The sequence below is a fragment of the Mustelus asterias genome, unplaced genomic scaffold, assembly GCF_964213995.1.
Source record: "Mustelus asterias unplaced genomic scaffold, sMusAst1.hap1.1 HAP1_SCAFFOLD_35, whole genome shotgun sequence".
NCBI classification, from domain to species: domain Eukaryota; kingdom Metazoa; phylum Chordata; class Chondrichthyes; order Carcharhiniformes; family Triakidae; genus Mustelus; species Mustelus asterias.
In genome coordinates this window covers 530179-550458 of record NW_027590117.1, presented here as the reverse complement: position 1 = coordinate 550458, position 20280 = coordinate 530179, and the positions used below count along the sequence as shown (strand labels likewise).

Below are 20280 nucleotides of genomic sequence, written 5' to 3'. Positions count from 1 at the left end.
CTGTCAGTGGAAACTTTGTTTAAATCAAAAAACATGCCTCAAAGCTAATCAATAAGTCCTCAGTCTGAAGCAACAGTAAACTGCTGGCAGCCGTCCTAAAAAACGAGACAAGCCAAGTTGAGTTTATAAGCTGTGCAATGGACACACCTGGAGCCTGATGAAATCAGCAACTAAGGCAGTTCCGTAATTATAACTAATGAGAATAAAGGTTGTTTCAGCAAAGTGAGTGAATGTGGTATCGTGGTGAGTCTCGCTGCTTTTTCTAAAGACTGACCCGGGTTCTATTCCCGACCATCGATTTGGTAATTTATTTCGAAACTTTTCGCGACAGAAACAGGGCGAACGCAACATTTGACAGTCATGAAATAAAATGGAGATTTCTCTTTTTCATTTTTTATTCGGACGTAATTCGTTTCTGATGAAAATGTATTGAAATAGAAAAACAAGTCTCTGACCTAATAAACGAGTTCTCAGTTAGAGACAAAAATACAAAGGACAGGAACAAATTTTACCTCAGACACTGTGCTCTGCACAATCCTGGTGCCAGATGAAGTTAATATGAACTTTAGTGAGGTGGAATCCAACAGGGTTTCCCCACGCAGCTTCGAACCTTGCTCGCAGAGATTATGATTGCAAGTGTTTACTTCGGCTGCTTCACAGAGCCGCAAATCCCAGTGAATGTTTGGTATGAAGGTTTTGGATCTCCATCATGCTTTCAGCTGCATGGCTCCGGGCCGGGTGCAGCTGGGTGAACTTGGAAATGACATCTTAGTATCCCGGGCTGGCATGGACAAGCTAAGCCGAATGGGTTCCTTGTTTGCTGTAACCTTTCTTTGGTTCTTTCTGTGGTTCCATGAGGAAAATCACAGCATGAAGAGAATTTTTAAAAAATCAGCATCAGGGCACCAGGGCAAAACAAGGTCTCATATCAGAGGAATATTCTTATGCAATGACACACAGAGCATAAGAAATACATTTCATCAGAATGTATTGAATGAATGAGAATTTCAAAATGCTGCTTAGATGATCTGACATCGTGTTCATTCAAACACATTGCAACAAGCTGGTCATTACTGGGCGTTAGGTATTCCTGATTATAACAGTTTGGGAATGGAAGGAGCAGGTTCACATCTGCGCATTGTTAGGCCAATCTGTGTCTCAGATTGAGAGCTCCCACGACAGGCTTTCCTCTCCTCTCGCTCTGTGCTGTGGATTCTCCGGGATTAGTTGGAGTTTCCCTGTTCAGTAACTGTTAAAGTCTCTGAGGCCAGGAATGTTCACAGTGTCTGTTCCCGAGATTCAGGGGGCTGTCTCCAATCAGAGCTGTGCCGAGGTTAACCCAGAACTGGTTGAAATGATGATGCTGTTCACAAGCTGAATTCTATTTGATCAGATGAAGATACAGATTGTGTGCACTCAGTTGCTAAGCAACAATATCCCACCTTTATATTGAGTTAATGAAAGGGGTTCGAGTGATAGACAGACAGAGTGAGTTCGAGTAGTGAGACACCGACGGCCAGGCAATGTCTCAGTGACTGAAATCCCTGTAAATTCCGGCAATATACAGAAGGATTCTCTTGGAGAAACAGAAATTGCAGTGTCAGCTCTCACTGATATTGTAGCAGAGACACATTATTCATTCCACTCAGGAAAAATGCTGCATTTTTACAGAAGAGTTGGGGAGATTTTAGGAAGTGTGTCAGGGTCCTTAGGTCGGTGTAAATGAGATTTACTGAATTGGACACAGCGATGAGGGATTTTAGATGCCAGATTTGTTTGGAGAATACAGAGTTCCTCTCGTTGAAGTACACTGAATTAACTGCGACTCTGAGAGATGCGTGAAAGTGTATAACATATTGAACTAAGATGTGGAGATGCCGGCGTCAGTATTGACTGCTGAGGCTGTTGCAGCAATGCCGTCGTCGTGGGGGTTGCTGGTGGAGAGTGCCGAGACGTCCATTGTGACGAGGAGTATTCCTGGTTCAACTGTTCCATGGGTGCTGAGCTTCTTTAAGAAATTCGTGGTGTCGCTTCAGAAGCTGGCGGCTCCTTTTCGAAAGCTTTCAGGATGCCTTCGACTTAGCCAGAGAGGATCTCACATAGAATCCTCGTGCCTAATTTTGAACTGAAGTACTTAGGCTGAAATCGTTGCAGTAACTGCGAGCAGAAAGATTTGGGAACAGTGAAGATTTAAAAAGTATAGGAAGCATAGGGTCATCGCACTTCAGAAGGAAGCATGCAGTCGATTGAGTCTGTACCGGCTCTCTGACAGAGCATCCCACTCTATTCCCAGGTAATTACCCCGATATTCCCCCTAACCCAAACATCCTGTGACATTATAGGATAATTTAGCACGGTCAATTCACCAAAGCTGCACATCTTTCAGGAAACCCATGAGGGCACTGGAAGAAGGTGCAAACTCCACACATGTGGAGATGTCTGCTTTCTTGCATCTTTGTAGAAACTTGATGTCTGTGTCGATATGCGCGACCTTCTTGGAGATCCTCTCCACTTGGAACCGGATTGGAAACTCCACACAGACAGTGAATCACGGACAGATTTGAAACCGGGTCACTGGCCCTGTGAGGCAACAGTAAAAGTGGTTGTAGATAAGATAATTTTATTTATTTGTCAGAGTAGGCTTACATTCACACTGCAATGAAGTTACTGTGAAAATCTCCGAGTCGCCAAATTCCGGCGACTGTTCGGGTACACCGAGGGAGAATTTACCGATTCACCTAACCTGCACATCTTTGGAATGTTGGAGGAAACTGGAGCACCCAGACGAAACCCACGCAGACACGAGGAGAACGTGCAAGCTTCGCACAGACAGTGAACCAAGCCGGCAATCGAACCTGAGGCTCCGGAGCTCTGAGGGAGCAGTGCTAATCATTGTGCCGCCTCAAATAAATTAAACCAATGCGATAGCGGGAATCGATCTCGGTCAACTGCCTGGGAAGCAGCTGTGCTCACCATTCCAGCACCATCACTCGGCCAAAGAGCCCCCTTTCACTGCGAGTAATGGATCAATCTCGTTCTCTATGAGGGTGGTGGAAGCACATACGATCACTGATTTCACAGAAATAGTTTATCCATATTAGCTGCAGTGTGTCTAATCTACCGGACACCCTGCAATAAGTCACCATGCTTATTTGGAAAGCAGCGTCCTCCCTATGACATGTGCCGTCGGGAGGGACGAGAGTATCAGCACAGTGGAAACAGCACCACGTTAAAGACATAGTTCATCATTATTTGGACAGAAATCAACATTCCTTCTTAACCACTGGTTTAAAACATGGAATTTAATTCCCAAAATCACCGTGAATTGATAAAGTGAAGTTTCCATCCTTTCCGGTTGTATTAGATACATATTGTTCCATATGTTTCTTTCTGTGTCTCCGATTGTTTGTGTTTGCCTGTTGGCACCTGTTCCAATTTAACAAGTTCAACTTACCGCTCATTCTGTCCATATCAACCTCAGATAAGGTAAAACTTACAGCACTTGTGTGATCTTGCGCTGCCTCAAAAATATTGTGGTCACTAATTGCTGAATGCTTCGCTGCTGTCAGAATATTAATTAATTCGTTCTCGATACTTATCACTGAATTTAGCATGACTATTTCTCTTCTGGCTTCAAAGCATCGTTGAGGGCAGGAGACATTAAATGACAAAGGAGTTGATGGTATGAGGCTAAGATAAATGCACTCGTGCTGAAACTATAAATGTGCGTAAACTTCCAAGAAATGTACAAAATTGGGACAGAGATTACAATCTCAAAGAAATGCAACAATTTCAAAGAAGAATCATATAATCCCTGCAGTGCAGAAGGAGGCCGTTTCGGCCATCACGCCAGCACAGAGAACAACCCACCCAGTTCCATTCCCCGTAACCCCATGTATTTACCTTGCTTGTCCCCCTGACACTAAGGGACAATTATAACATGGCCAATCAACCTAAGGCACACATCTTTGGAGTGTCGGGGGCAACAGCAGCACCCAAACGAAAACCACGAGGACACAGCGAGAACATGCAAACTGCACACAGACAGTCACCCGAGGCTGGAATGAATACGGGACGCTGGCGCTCTGAGGCAACAGTGCTAAACTCTGAGACCACCCTCGTGCCTTAAATTTGTTTTTATTTGATTTTTGGTTTGATTTATTATTGTTACCTGTCTTAGTATCTTGTGAAGAATTTTGTTTATTGTATGCTATACCGACAACGTATACCAATCATAGAAAAGGAAAGGAGAATGTAGTAGTCCAGTCATGGCTAGGATGTAGAAAATGATTAGTTGAATGTAAGGTAGGTCTATTCAAGAGTTTGATGGCAGCAGGAAAGAAGGTATTCCTGAGTGAGTTGATACGTGATCACTGACTTTTGCATCTTTTTCCCAACGGAAGGTCGAAGAGAGTATGTCGGTGGTTTGTGTGATCCTTGATTATGCTGGCTGCATTTCTGAGGCAGCGGGATGTGCAGACAGAGTTAATGGATGGGAGGCTGGTGTGTGTGATGTACTGGGCTTCGATCATGACCCTTTGTATTTTGCTTCCAGTCTTGGTCAGTGCAGGAGCCTGTGATGCAACGGGAAATAATGTTTTCTCTGGTGCATCTGTAAAAGTTGCTGAGAGTCGGAGTAGACATGCAGAATTTCCTTAGCTTGCTGAGAATATATAAGCGTTGGGGGGCTTTCCCTTGGCCTGGAGGGACCAGGACAGGTTGTTGGTGATCTGCACACCTAAAAACTTGAAGCTCTCGACCAAAAGAAAATGGCAGATTGATAACGGCAGAAAAAAAAGGGACAAAATAGAAAGTATGTTATTGTGTTCAGTACAAGAGAGATGAAATGCAGGAACTGGTGGTTCAAGACTACCATGAATAGAAAAATAACAAGTGAAGATATCAAAATAGTGCGTTCAGGAATTGTGCACTGAGCTTCATTGGAACACGAGAGAAGACGAAGGACATAGAGATCAGAGTGAAAACAAGTGAAGAATTAAAAAGGTCGTGGACCAGAATTCTGAGCAGAAGTGGATCCACAATTTTGGACTGAATGGAGGAATCCCACAGGGTTATTAATCAATATTTGTTTGGAATCCACAAACCAGAGCAGAGCATGATGTGAACAGCAAATACGATTAATTTGGGAGAGGAAATTGTCTTTTCATCTGGAAGTAATGTTAGAAGCGTTGGACATTGAGTAGATTTGATCGCGGGTGGGGGGCGGGGATGGGTGGGGGGGGCGGAATTGCTTTAATTGATAGGACATGGGCGAAGGTGTAAAGAGGAAAATCTCCACTCAGAAAATTGAAAGGACTGCAGAGGGGAGTGGAATTCTAGTGGTGGCAACAATCTAGAGCTGGCAGAAATGACAAAGGATGATGCATTGAATGAGAAGAATATTGGGGAAGAAGGTAAAGTGAAGTTTGTTTATTTATTAGTGTCACAAGTAGGCAGACATTAACACTGCAATGAAGTTACGGTGAAAGTCCCCTAGTCGCTGCACTCCAGTACCTGTTTCAGTACACTGAGGGAGAATTTAGCATGGCCAGTGCACCTAACCAGCATATCTTTCGGACTGTTGGAGGAAGCTGGAGCACCCAGAAGAAATTCACGCAGCCATGGGGACAGCGTACAAACTTCAAGCAGATAGTGACCTAAGCCAGCAATCGAACCCAGGTTCCTGGCGCTGTAAGGCAGCAGTGCTAATCATTGCACCACTGTGTCGCCGTGATGAAAAGGGGAAAACGTTCATCGTTTCAGAGGGGAAGGGATGAGGGTGAAAAAAAGGAAGTGGGACATAAAAGCTTGAAATCCCTGTCAACCTCAGTGGGAGCAGATCATCGGGTGAGGAAACAGGAAAATGGATTAGAATTGTTGGTGTGATAAGTTCCATATTCCTTCCTCACTGTTCAGGTCCCGAAACACAAATTCCAATTGTAAGATTGATTTCCATATTTCTTTTTTTGAACATGTTGTTTTGCTTATAAAGCTGTCTGTCATATTGGGGAAATTATTTATTTATGTATTATTTATTATTTGATATCCTATTGACATATGTATTTACATACAGTGAAAAATATTGTTTCTTGCGTGCTATACAGACAAAACATACCGTTCATAGAGAAGGAAACGAGAGAGTGCAGAATGTCGTGTTACAGTCGTAGCTTGGGTGTAGAGAAAGATCAACTTAGTGCAAGGTAAGTCCATTCAAAAGGCTGATGGCAGCAGGGAAGAAGCTGTTCTTGAGTTGGTTGGTACGTGACCTCACACTTTTGTATCTTTTTCTCGACGGAAGAAGATGGAATCGTCCAGGGTCCTGTGATCCTTAATTATGCTGGCTGCTTTGCCGAGGCAGCGGGAAATGTAGACAGAGCCAATGGATGGGAGGCTCGTTTGCCTGTTGGATTGCGCTATATTCATGACCTTTCGTAGTTCCTTGCGGTCTTGGCCAGAGCAGGAGCCATACCAAGCTGAGATATAACCAGAAATAATGCTTTCTTTGGTGCATCTGTAAACGTTGGTGAGAGTCGTAGCTGACATGCTAAATTTCCTTCGTCTTCTGAGAAAGTAGAGGCATTGGTTGGCTTTCTTAACTATAGTGTCGGCATGGGTGGACCAGGACAGGTTGTTGGTGATCTGGACACCTAAGAACTTGAACCTCTCGAACCTTTCTACTTCGTCCCCGTTGATGTCGACAGGAGCATGTTCTCCTTTACGCTTCATGAAGTAGATGACAATCTCTCATTTTGTCGACATTGAGGGAGAGATTATTGTTGGCGCACCAATTCACCAGATTCTCTCACTCATTCCTGTACTCTGTCTTATCATTGTTTGAGATCAGACCCACTACGGTAGTGTCGTCAGCAAACTTGAAAATCGAATTAGAGGGGAATTTTGCCACACAGTCATAGGTGTATAAGGAGTATAGTAGGGGGCTGAGAACACAGCCCTGTGGGGCACCGGTGCTGAGGATGATCGTGGAGAAGGTCTTATTGTCTACCCTTTCTTACTGTGGTCTGTAAGTTCGGAAGTTCAGGATCCAGTCGCAGAGGAAGTGACTGCTTCGTGAAACACTTCTGTTCAGTTAATAAACATCACTCGGATTTCACAGTCTTCTGTCATTTCAATTTTCAACCTTGCTTTATACTGATCTTTCCATCTCAGCCTCCTGCAATACTCCAATGAAGCTCAATGTAATTTCCAGGAACAGAAACTCATCTCTCAATGAAACATTTTACAGCCTTCCAGACGCAGCACCGAGTCAAACAATTTCCGACATTAAACTCAGCTCCATTTTGCTTCCAAAATTTCTTTGCAGGTTTTGGTTTTTACCCTCATGTTTACTCTTGTTTTTGGTTTCACTTCCTTCTCAACACAAACTTGGTTTCTTTACCTCCCGTTTAGACTTACCCCACCAACTGTTTTGTCATTGAAGCATTGCTGTAATTCACGTGTTTAGATGCAACAAGAGAACAGTTCACACTCGATTCAGTGATGAGTGACGAATGAGAATTTATTAATGTGCTGACAGAAAATGAACATCTCCAACTTCTCCCTGTAACCCTGCACATTTTTCTTTTTCATGTAACAGCCTAATTCTTTTTAGAATGCTTCAATTGAACTTACCTCCATCACACTCTCCGGCAGTGCATTCCTCAAATTAAGCATTCACTGTGTGAGAAAGGTTCTGTTTGTGTTTCTATTCCATCCTTTGCTAATGGTGTTACATCTGCTTTCTCATCCTTGATCATTCCAAGAGTAGTTACAGTTTGTCCCTATCCACTCCATCCAGACGATTCATGACATTTAATATCCCTATTAAATCTCCTTCAATTTTCCCTTCTCCAAGGAGAGCAAGTCCAAAGTCTTTGATCCATTTCATTCGTGAAGATTCTCAGTCACAAACAATCTCATGAACCTATAATGCACTCTCTCCAATGCCTTTTCATTTTTCCTAAAGCGTGGCTTCCAAAACAGGCTACAATACTCCAGCTGGATGTTTTTAAGTGTCTAACACCATTTGAACATAACCTCCTTGCTATTGTACTCTATGACCCTGTTCATAAAGGGTAGACTTCAATATGCTTTATTAAACGTATCTTAACCTGCCCTGAATTGTTCAGTGACATATACACACGCACAACCAGTTCCGTCTGCTCCTGCACCTCATTTGGAGTTGTACCCTTTACTTTATTTTGTCTCTATAATCTTCCCACCAGAATGAATCCCTTCACAATTCTCTGCTTTAAATTCCACCGGCCTCTTTTCCATTCATTCGAACAACTTGTCTATGTCCTTTTTAAAGGTTTGCACGATCCTCCTCACATTTCGCAACACTTCCAAGTTTCACATTATCCACAAATTCAGGAACTCTGCCCTGTGCAACATTACCTAGAACACTAATACATGCTGGTGCATTTTCACAGTATTTCGAGCTTGTGTGCATCTACACGTGATTCACTGCAGATTGCGGCATTTAACGAAAAAACTGAAGCGAATGTAAATATCTGTCTGCATACTCCACGTAACAGTGACAAATGCATTGGTGTTGATTTCAAGAGATTTTATTATCAATATTAACAGAAGTTAGCAGAGGATGATTTTGATCCATCGACTTCTGGCTGATGGGCCCAGCACGATTCCGCGGTGCCACTTTGCCACAGCACTCTGAACTTTTGCTGCCTATTAATATCGCCAGAGAAATATTCATTGCTGTATTGTTATTTAACCCCAACACCAATGTATCGTCCATCGTTGTCCTTGAAAATGTGGTGGTGAGCTTCCTTCTTGAACCGCTGCAGTCCCTGAGATGTAGGTACCGCCACAGTGCTCGTAACCTAATAGTGTTCGGGAGGTTGTTCCAGGATTTTGCGACAGTGAAGGGACGGTGACATTTTTCCAAGCCAGGACGGTGAGTGCCTTGGAGGACAACTTCGAGGTGCTGGTGTTCCCATGTATCTGCTGCCACTGACCTCTTAGACGGTAGCAGTCGTGGGTTTGATTGTGCTGTCCAAGGAGACTAGATGTAGAAATACTGTTCCCATTGGCAGAGTGGAGAAGGATATTTTTTATTGTGCTGAGAGTTTAGGAACTGGAATGCACTGCCTGAGCGTGTGGCAGAGACAGCATCAAATCAGAATTGTCAAAGGGGAAAGGAATTAGCACCTGAAGAGAAATGATTTGCAGGTTTATGATACAATGGCTGGGAAAGGGACGAGATGATTTGTTCTTGGACAGGACAGCACACAGACAAAGGGTGTAATGGTCTCTCTCTCTCTCTTTTGTATCTATTCTAAGATTCTGCAGGTGCTGGACGCATTCTGTCTCCGGTACAACATAAGTGTGTGATATTCATTATAAATCCTTCTGAGAGGAGTCAGAAGGATTCTGAGAGGAATCCTTCCTTCAGAGGTGACGATCACGAGGGGTCACGGGCTCAAGGTGAGAGGCGCGAGGTATAACTCAGATATCAGAGGGTCATTTTTTAAACAGAGAGTGGTGGGGGCCTGGGATGCGCTGCCAAGTAGGGTGGTGGAGGCAGACACGCTGGCATCGTTTAAGACTTACCTGGACAGTCACATGAGCAGTCTGGGAATGGAGGGATACAAACGAATGGTCTAGTTGGACCAATGAGCGGCACAGGCTTGGAGGTCCAACAGGCCTGTTTCCTGTGCTATACTGTTCTTTGGTCTTTGTTCTTTGAGACACTTTGCAAATCTGTACTCATTCTACCCGGAAGATATCGAATTGAAATTGGGCCTTTTGGTGCACTTAGTACATAATTCCACACGATTCTCTGGTCAAATCTTTAATGTAACATCACCTGCTTATCTCTGAATTTCATTGTCCATCGTCTCATTACCTAGATTTCAGCTTAAATACAGCTGAACTAATCGAGTCAACTGCTCCAGCCTATAACAAGTTCCAAACTATACCGACTACATGGGAAAGTACATTAATATTGAATTCTCTGTTGGATTTAACGCTGACATCCAATCATTAATTCCTGTTTGATCTGACTCTGCAACACTGACAGTTCAGGTCGGTATCTTTCGCTCTGTAGCAGTTCTGGGTTGCGGCCAGTAGATGTCAGCACACTCTGGTAGACTGAAGTTTCGACATTGTTGTGTCCCTGTCAGTTGTCTAAATTTCAGCCTGCTCGAGTGTGCTGACATCTACTGGCCGCAACTCAGAACTGCAACAGAGCGGAAGATATTTACATGAACTGTCCCTGTTGCAGAGGTAGATCCAACAGGAATTAATGATTGGATGTCAGCATTAAATCCCATAAAGAATTCAATATTAATGTACTTTCCCATGTAGTCGGTATAATTTGGAACTTGTTATATTGAATTATATTGAACCTGGGACGGAGGAATTTAGGAATGCTACATGCATTGGCCATATCATTTCCAAATCTATCAATACGCTGCTTTCCCCTGTATTCACCATTTAAATCCCGATAAATGAGCAAGGCTATGCTTTTTAAGTGAAAAGATTAGTGCCAGTAGGCATTTTATTTTGAACCAAGTGGCATTTTGAATCATAGCTGTTTAGCATAGTTGGAATTTCGTTAAGCAGCAGTTTAATTACTAGTGCAAACCTATTCAAACATCGAACACAGTAAAGTTTTCTTACCTTTGATTGGGGATGGAATATAGAGAGAAACTTTCTTTTCTTGATTTATATTACTGACCTATATCTTGGTGTATAGGTTTCAATCTCAAAATTTGCCAATGATGGAAGACTTGGAATATAATGAACTTTAGTGAGAAGGATATTGCACGACTTTAAGAAGATATATACAGGCTTTTGGAATGGGCAGACACGTGGCACATGACGTTTAATTTGAGGATTTTCACAGTAATTTCATTGCAGTGTTCATGTCAGCCTACTTGTGATTAATAAATAAACTTTAATTTATGTAACAAGTGTGAAGTGATACATTTCAGTCCGAAGGTCGATGAGAGGTGATATCCTCTTCCTAATCCCTGTTGCACTTTTACCATGCCAAGATTCCACAGTTTATTCACCCATCTCAGAACTCAGAACAACTTTCCAATGATGCAAGACTCTGAAATATTATGCGCCAAATGAAGGAGGAACTTGATAGTCGTCAAGAAGATATAGACTGGCTGACGGAATGGGGCAATCACGTGACAGGTACAATGTAATGAATGTAAAGAAGTGTGAAGTGACACATTTTGTTCAGAAGGTCGAGGATAGGTGATATGAAATAAAGATTATACCTTTACCGGTCCTTATCACTATTGAACCTTTACCAAACCAAGATTCCACAGCCTATTCACCCATCTCAGACCCCATTGAATATCCAGCCTGCAGTCTACATTGCACCGTCTATTTGTACAGTGATCATTAAACATTTAGCGTTCCCGCTTTCCTATTTACCTTCACCCTGCCACGTCTTCCTGTTCTGTCACACAACCCAGTCAACATTGGCACCTCCACTTTGTCCACTGCCAATGGTGGTTTATCCTGCCCAATCCTCATTGTGTTTAAGCTTGCTCAGTTATATTGCTCAGATTGCACACTGTCTCACCTTTGTTATGCTCCATGAATAACAAGTGAACAAATAGACCATCCATGATTAAACACTGTCACTTTTTAATGTTTAGCGGTGAGTTTCATGAAGTGCTGTGTGTGATTCCCTTCTTTATGCTTCTGTACAAATTTTGTCAAAGGGAAATTAGGTAGGTTCTTCATTAATAAGGGGGTCAGGGGTTATTGGGAATAGGCAGGAGAATGTGGATGAGAAAGATATCAGCCATGATTGAATGGCGGAGCAGACTTGATGGGCCACTGGCCGAATTCTGCTCCTATGCCTGGTCTTATTGTCTTATCCAAATATATCTTCAATTCTCTTTTCATTAACAAAGAACTGAGCGGGTGATGGACACAGTTCCAAAATAGACTTTAAAAAAAGAGAATGGATTTCAATATTTACACATCTCAGGGTGTTGCTGGGAGACGTTTTCAGGCTGTAGCAACCAGAATAACAATTAATTTTATTAATTTGAATTGTTCAAAATCATACAATGGAGCATCCATGTGGATGAAAGGAAATTTTAAACTGTGCTGCTGTGCAGTGCTTCAGGAACTTGTTTTACAGAAATCTTCATTCATCAAAAGTGTTGCCTCACCTGCTGAGCTGTTTCCAGCATTTTCTGTTTGTGTTTCAGATTTCCAGCAACCACATTATTTTGCTCTGTGTTCTGTGCAGGTGTTTACCTGGAACAGGGAACACTTTCTGATCAGCCCTGCGGCAGGCAGACTAGAATGTGGCTCCAGACTATCAAACCTGCGAGATTGTCCAGGAGAATGAGGAAGAGAGAGAGCGAGGGAGGAGCATTCTGTGTTGGACAGATATCGTTTATAGAGGACACAAATATGTGTATTTGCACAGCTCTTTTAACAGACATAAGATGTCCCGATACGACTTGTAATCAATGAAGTTCCTCTTCACAGTTCTCGATGTTGTAACTACGAGATTGTTGGACTTAGGGAGAGTTTCTACATTGTCAAAAATCCATACATGAGCTTCTAAATTCAGCTCTGTGCGGAGAGGACTGTGGCACAATGGATAGTGCGTTGGACTTCTACATGATAGTCAGCCGTTAAACGTTATAGATTCGAATCCCAGCAAACTCTCACTCTGAATCAGGTGGGCAGTAGGTTCAGAGCTGCAAATTCTTAGGTGTCCAGATAACCGACAACCTGTCCTGGTCCCCCCACACCTCTACTTTCTCAGAAGAATAAGGACATTTGGCATGTCAGCTACGACTCTCACCAACTTTTGCAGATGCAAGATAGAAAGCATTCTTTCTGGTTGTATCACAGCTTGGTATGGCTCCTGTTCTGCCCAAGGCCACAAGGAACTACAAACGGTCGTGAATGTAGACCAATCCATCACGCAAACCAGCCTCCCATCCATTGACTCTGGCTACACTTCCGACTGCCTCGGCAAAGCAGCCAACATAATTAAGGACCCCACACACCCCGGACATTCTGTCTTCCACCTTCTTCCGTCGGAAAAAAGATACAAAAGTCTGAGGTCACGCACCAACCGACTCAAGAACAGATTCTTCCCTGCTGCTGTCAGACTTTTGAATGGACTTACCTTGCATTAAGTTGACCTTTCTCTACACCCAAGCTATGACTCCAACACTACATTCTGCACTCTCTCATTTCCTTCGCTATGAACGGTATGTTTTGTTTGTATAGCGCGCAAGAAACAATACTTTTCACTTTATGTTGATACACATGACAATAATAAATCAAACCAAATCAAATCAAACAAGTTGCTGCTACATTGATGTGTTTCAGAGAGGGGAAGCTGCGGCAACATTTTTTGCTCTGCCATCTCTCCACGTTGTTTACTCGGTTCCCAGAGAAACCACGGATTTGAGAATAAATCGCAAATCCTGTTTTTCTTTAATAAAGTTTGGCACAACGTTCGCCAGTTCGGTTAGTTACAGTAACATCCTGTTCAATTAGATATTTAGCTTTTTTACACTAAACGAAACGTAAAGAAGATTAAGGAACACACTCAAACAAACAATTTATAAATAAATATAAATAATCAATACATAATAGTGTCCTGCAAAGAGCTGGTGTTGTTCCGATGTATGCGCTGCGCTTACTCTTCCAGTCGAGAGTGGTAGTGAGTGTTGGAAGGTGCTGTCAAAGGAACCTTTGGCGAATTTCTGCAGTGCAACGTGGCGATGGTGCACACTGCTGCCATTGTGCGTCCGTGGTGCAGGGAGTGAATGTGTGTGGATGGGAAGACAATGAAATTAGATGCTTTATCCTAGATTGTGTTAAACGTCTGTACTGTTGCTCAAGATGCAGACACCCAGGAAAGTTACCTCAGGAAACCAGGTGCTCTGACCTCCTCCCACAGTCTAAAGATGTGCAGGTTGGGTGGATTGGCCATGCAAGATTGCCCCTCCGTTTCCCAAGATGTGGAGGTAAGTAGATTGGCGGGGTGGATGCATGGCGCTCTGGGGATAAGGCCTGTGTGGAATGCTCTATCGGATAGTCGGTACAGATTCAAAGGGCAGAACGTTCTCCTTCGGTACTGTGGTGATTCTATGATTCTCAGGCAAACTGACTGTGTTAGAAATTCACGAAGAGAAAGGGGGAATGCTGTGTTTGTAGCATTTACAGCAGTGAGTTTGTTGCAGATTAAATAGTTTACTTCAAGCGGGAGCTGATGAAAATTCCTGTATCCTCTAAATAAACAGCAGAGATATTTGCGGGAAGTATCGAAATGTGGTTATTTTGTATCTCTGCAGAAAACCTACTGGAAAGTGAAAAACAATATTAACTTGCAAGAAAGTGATACTTGGCCTTGTGCGATAGCAGAGATCACTTGAAAGAGATTTAATCGCACTACAATGGAATGTCGGAAATAAATTTCAGCTGTGGGAGTATCTGTGAAAATAGAGATAGCTCACATTTCAAATCTTGACCTTTCACTAGACCGACCTGTTTCTCTCTCCACAGATGTAATGGGTTGGGTATAGAATCATAAGTCAAAAAAATACAGAATCCCTACAGTGGCCAATCGAGACTGCACCAATTTCCCTGTAAACTTTTCAAATCTGTCCTCCCCGCCCCCGCCCCCCCCCCCCCCGACATTGTACATCAGAGAATATCACACACATCACTCAGTGAAACCACTCGGCTGAACATTGAGCGGCCTATCGTGAGCTGGGTTCCATTTACTGTATTCAGATACACATCTGATATAAAAGTAGCCATGTTCAGGATGTGATTCACACACCCAATTTTCTGCTCTGAATTCAGATGTGCTCCTCCTGTGACAAGAGATGATTTCTTCAGAACTTCATTTATACGGAACATGTGTGTCGCTGGCCCGTGAAGCATTTATTGTCCAGAATTAATTATCTCCCAGAATTTGAGAGTGAATTCATTATTGAGCCACTGCACTCCTTTCGGACAGGGAGTTCCAGGATTGTGAGCCAGCCACAGAAACGGCAATATATTTCCAAGTCAGGATGGTGTGTGTCTATCGGAGTGGGACTTGCAGATGGTCGTTTTTTCTGTGCATCTGCTGCCCTTGTGCTTCCAGGTGGGAGATTTCGCGGGTTTGGATGGTCCCTGGCGTAGGAGGAAAAAGCAATACCAGGCGTGGAATTTGAACTCACGCCGCTAGAGGAGACAGCGACCTTAAGGCAGCGCCTTAAACTGCTTGGCCAGCCTGACTCCCTTGTTAGACAACCGAATCTGCACAAGTCGATTTGAATTGCATATTCATTGTCATCTCATTTAAAACTCGATCTGCTTTTCCATTTTTCAACCCCAGCCAGGGGCCCGTATCTGAGTCCCATCCTTCCCGAAGCCGGCGGGGAGTGGGGGCGGGAGGGGGGGGGGTGGGGAGAGCTTCTTATTGCTGCATTGCTCTGTTTGCTCAAATCAACAAAGATCCAATTCCCGTCCTACCTGTTCCTGAGACGAAGATTTTGAGATTGTAAAATCTGAGCAACGTGAACATAGAACATAGAACATTACAGCACAGAACAGGCCCTTCGGCCCACGATGTTGCGTCGAGCTTTATATGAAACCAAGATCAAGCTATCCCACTCACTATCATCCTGGTGTGCTCCATGTGCCTATCCAATAACCGCTTAAATGTTCCTAAAGTGTCTGACTCCACTATCACTGCAGGCAGTCCATTCCACACCCCGACCACTTTCTGCGTAAAGAACCTACCTCTGATAACCTTCATATATCTCCCAGCATGAACCCTATAGTTATGCCCCCTTGTAATAGCTCCATCCACCCGACGAAATAGTCTTTGAACGTTCACTCTATCTATCCCCTTCTATCCAATTGGAGAGTTACATCCTGGCAACAGGAATATCCCTCCACAGCTGCTTTCAGAACTGCTGAATATTTCCAGCATTTCCTGTTTCTCATTTTGTGCCTTCATTTCAGGAGTTCATTTACTGGCAACCCAAAACCTGTCTCTCGAACACAGCTCCAGACACGGCTGTTCTGATCTTCTCACAGACAAATTCACTCTTCACCTTCTGACACACATGCTTTAAAATCGGCTGTTATCACACTCAGCATCCTGAGGCATTGCCGTCAAACCTCTTCCCAACCCCACCCGCCCACCAGGGTCACAGGGGTAGAAGTGTTTTTTCATAGGATTTGACAAGCGCAGGAGCAGCACTGTGCTTCTGAGGGAAAATAAGGGATTGATGCACACTCACGAACAGCCTGATAATGAGTCAATCTCTCTCTCGCGCACACACATACACACACACACACACACACACACACACACACACACACACACACACACAAGCGCACACAAGTGCACACACACACACAAGGTGAAATTCGAAATCTATAAAAATATCTGGATTAATGACCTTGAATCGATTGTCGTAAAGAAAAACTGATTCTGTAATGTTCTATGGGGAAGGGTTTCTTGGTCTGGCCTACATGTGACTTCCGACACACAGCAATGTAGTTCACCCTGAGCTACTCTTGGAGTTGACCTACCAAAGCATTTGGTTTGAGGAAAATTTGGAGGCGATGGTTTTGTGGTATCATTGCTGGAATATTAATCCAGAAACTCAGTTAATATTCTGGGGCCATTGCAGCTGGTGAAATTTGAATTCAATAAAAAATATCTGTAATCAAGAATCTACTGATGACCATGAAATTACTGACCATCGTCGGAAAAACTTATATTGTAAACTAATGCCCTTCAGGGAACAACATCTGCCGCCCTTGCCCAGTCTGGCCTAAATGTGACTCCAGAGCCACAGCAGTGTGATTACATCTCAACTGCCCTCGGTAGCTAGGTTTGGGCAATAAATGCTGCCCAGCCAGTGACGCCCAAGCCCCATGAATGAATAAAAACAAAATATTGGCCGTGTCAGCGACGCTGAAAAAAATACATCGGAGATTCAAAATGAGGTGATCCATCAACTCGATTACAATCCTAGACATTGCAAACACGGAATGAATTCAAAACTAAATTACAGTACCCGGAGCTGACTGTCAGAACAAATCGCTTGTACACGCACAGTTCCATGACAGAATAAGAAAGATCCCAACCCTCACACAGCAGCAGATAATGAAAAACACAGTCTGAATATGACACAGATATAAAGGTAAAGTCAGCATAGTCCCAAATGACCATCCGCTGATCCCCATCTCAACAGGGAGGGTCTACTGGTGATGATTTAGTCTCAGGATTACCATACCTCAGTCGAGAGGCAAGGCTGAGAATACCTAAAGTGCTATCTAAATAGCTAATCAGCATTTTCTTTGCAGTAAATTGTTATCAGGTCCTTGCTTTTGGTTATAAAGCCATGGGTACTGTCCGCTTTATTAACGGCACTTCCAACCTGTCCTGCCACCTTCAATGATTTATAAAAATGCCCACCCATTTCCCGCGGTTCCTGCGACTCGTTTTGTAATTATACCCTTTCTTTCATGTTGTCTCTTTGTGTTTTTCCCACCAAAAGGAATCACTTCATTCTTCATCTGCCACATGTCCTCCCATTTGACCAACCTGTCTGTGTCCTATCGGAGTTCTACTGAAATTTTTGGAGCTCATTTCACAACCACAGGACGTCCCAAAATATTTTAATGACAATGAAGTATTTTTGAAACTATACAATTGCTCAACTTTTGAACTGTTTGTTCAACGACGTCAGAAATTCCCATATGGGAATGGGGAATAAATGCTGCAGCTGTGGCTCTGTGGCGCAAGGAATGACATGTTGAACTTCTCAACATTGTCTGCTGAGATATTCAAAAGTTGTGGGTCAGAATCTCATCGGAGTCGGCTTTTTAGATAAAGTTTGTAGAAATAAGGAACTGGTGTATCAATGTTCTCAGAGAAGTAAAACTGCCGCCTCGAACTTCATAGAATCCCCACAGTGCAGAAGAAGGACATTCGGCCCATCGAGCTGCACCGACAACAATCCGACGCAGGCCGCATCCCCGGAACCTCACATATTTACCGTGCTACTTCCCCTCACAATTTAGGGCAATTTAGCAGGGCCAATCCAGCTAATCCGGCACGAATTTTAAAGACTGACCTGCCGATTCCCGAAAGACAAAATCTGCCACTCGGGCCGCAAATGAAGCTGGAGTCGACTTTGGGGATTCTGAAACCACATGTTCTCGTGGTGCCAATCTCCCGCCCAAAGCTAGTGTCCTGATTTGAATCGATGCCAGATCGAGCTTCTCATTGGATTAGGAATCTGGAATATGGATTTGAGTTGGAAAATCCACCCATCAAGCCTGTCCAACTCTGTGTCCAACCTTCATCTTGGTTCCGTGAATCTCAAAATACCAACCAATCATCAGTTCACACTCAATAAAGAGAAAACGCACCACCGACGAGGATGGGATTCGAACCCACGCGTGCAGAGCACAATGGATTAGCAGTCCATCGCCTTAACCACTCGGCCACCTCGTCATGCAATGCCAACGTTTCTAATCACCTCTTGTGATTTTAACACATGGCACCAAGAACACATTTCTCCTGCAGGATAATGTTGTGTTTCTACCTTCTCGTTAATTTTGGTTCGCTGTTACTGTTTCATTCGATGTAAATCCCGAGCAAGAAAAGAGGAAGTCAATTCCCTGTTTGAGTTTTGAATTCACCGAACATATCCCAGATGTAAAAGAGCAGCCAACACTGTGAGCTTGTGGCGCAACGGTAGCGCGTCTGACTGTAGATCAGAAAGTCGTGTGTTCAAATCACGTCAGGCTCATGGAAAACGACAGATCTCAAAACTACGGAAGGAGTTAAATTTTATGGATACTTCCGGTTCGCATGCTCAGTACTTTTATGTTTGAACAATGTGTCAGGGATGTGATTCGTACATTGCTTGTAAAGTGAAAGCAAGGTACACAGTCCCAAGTGTTTGTCGTGGTCATCAAAGGGGATAGATAATTGGTGGTGATTTAAACGAAGGAGTCGCACCTCAGGCGAGGAGCAAGGCTGAGAAGCCGGGGCCTTCATGAACAATCTCAATTGATACAAGGATTGATCCCGAGCTTTTAGCTGAAAAGGCTGTCCAGCCAACTGAGGCAAAGAGTAAGGGTAACGAGACTGGTAACTTCAGTTATCACAATCTGTTTTCGACCAGGTGGTTGAGAAAATTGGGCAGCAGCCGAATGTTTCATTTGACGTGAGTGAGTGAGAATATGACAGCAAGAGAATGGTTTCAATCCAGCGGCCTCTGGGTTATAGGCCCAGCACGCTTCCGCGATGCCACTCTGCTCCGGAATGTCTTCCGGTTCCTGCCTATTCCTGGTGCGCTGGAGAGAGGAAGCTGTTCATTGCATTTTTATTTCAAATAAGACCCGCGTTTTGGGAAGCGCACCCTGGCTGGACAATGACATGTAACTCTTCTCTCTGTTGTGGAACTGTGATCTGACGTTGACAGATCTTCACTGTGGTTGTGTCAAATTCTTCCCTGTTATGTAAATATATGTTCCCGGTTGTATATATATGATCCTTCTTGAGGAGAAGTTTTCTCTGGTCTGTAAAGGTGTTTCCTGTTGTGTGACATGTTTTCAGTTGTTCTATATGTTGTCTGTGGAAAACAATCGACGGAAATTACAAGGCCACCATTACAGAGACTTGCTTTCAATTCCAGACTTAGATTGGCTGAATGGCCTACTCCTGTTGCTGTTTTCTATCCATGTTTCCATGTGTCAAATCAGTGAATTTAAATTTCACCAGCTGCCGCGGTGGGATTTACTCCGTGTCCCCAAAGATTAGTGCGGGTTACTGGATTACCAGCCCAGCGACATAACCTTTCATCCCTGGAAACAAAAGCAGTTCATTTAGATCATTATTAATCCTCTTCCGAGGAGATGAGAATTTCCTTCACAGAATTTCATGAAACCGATCGAAACAAAGCATTTTGTGCCAGTTGGGAACATCAATAATTTATCCAGAACAAACAGATATTGTGGAATTGTTCGGAGGTAAAATTATTAGCATGAGTGGGAGTTTAATTGACAAAATAACAAGGAAATGTATTGTGAGAAAGAGCCCTGCAACGTTTGGAAGAAAAAGTAGACTTCATATGACGCGAAAAAACTCGGTTCCCAGGAAGTTCCACCAGATTTCGGTATAAAGCGGCCGCGGCAAGACTCGAACGTGGAAACTTCTGATATCATCGTCAGAAATACCGACGTCAGGCCATGCGGTCAGCTCACGTACGCCTCAGCTGACGTGAGCACCAT

At 43.5% G+C, this 20280-nt stretch overlaps 2 non-coding genes across 2 annotated transcripts; one reads left to right on the top strand and one right to left on the bottom strand.

Moving 5' to 3' along the window:
- Positions 1 to 18414: 18414 nt before the first annotated feature.
- trnas-gcu (transfer RNA serine (anticodon GCU)) lies at positions 18415 to 18496 on the bottom strand. Its single transcript has one exon. It is a non-coding gene; the product is annotated as a tRNA-Ser (tRNA).
- A 226-nt stretch (positions 18497 to 18722) lies between these two features.
- trnay-gua (transfer RNA tyrosine (anticodon GUA)) lies at positions 18723 to 18794 on the top strand. The gene has a single exon. It is a non-coding gene; the product is annotated as a tRNA-Tyr (tRNA).
- Positions 18795 to 20280: the final 1486 nt, after the last annotated feature.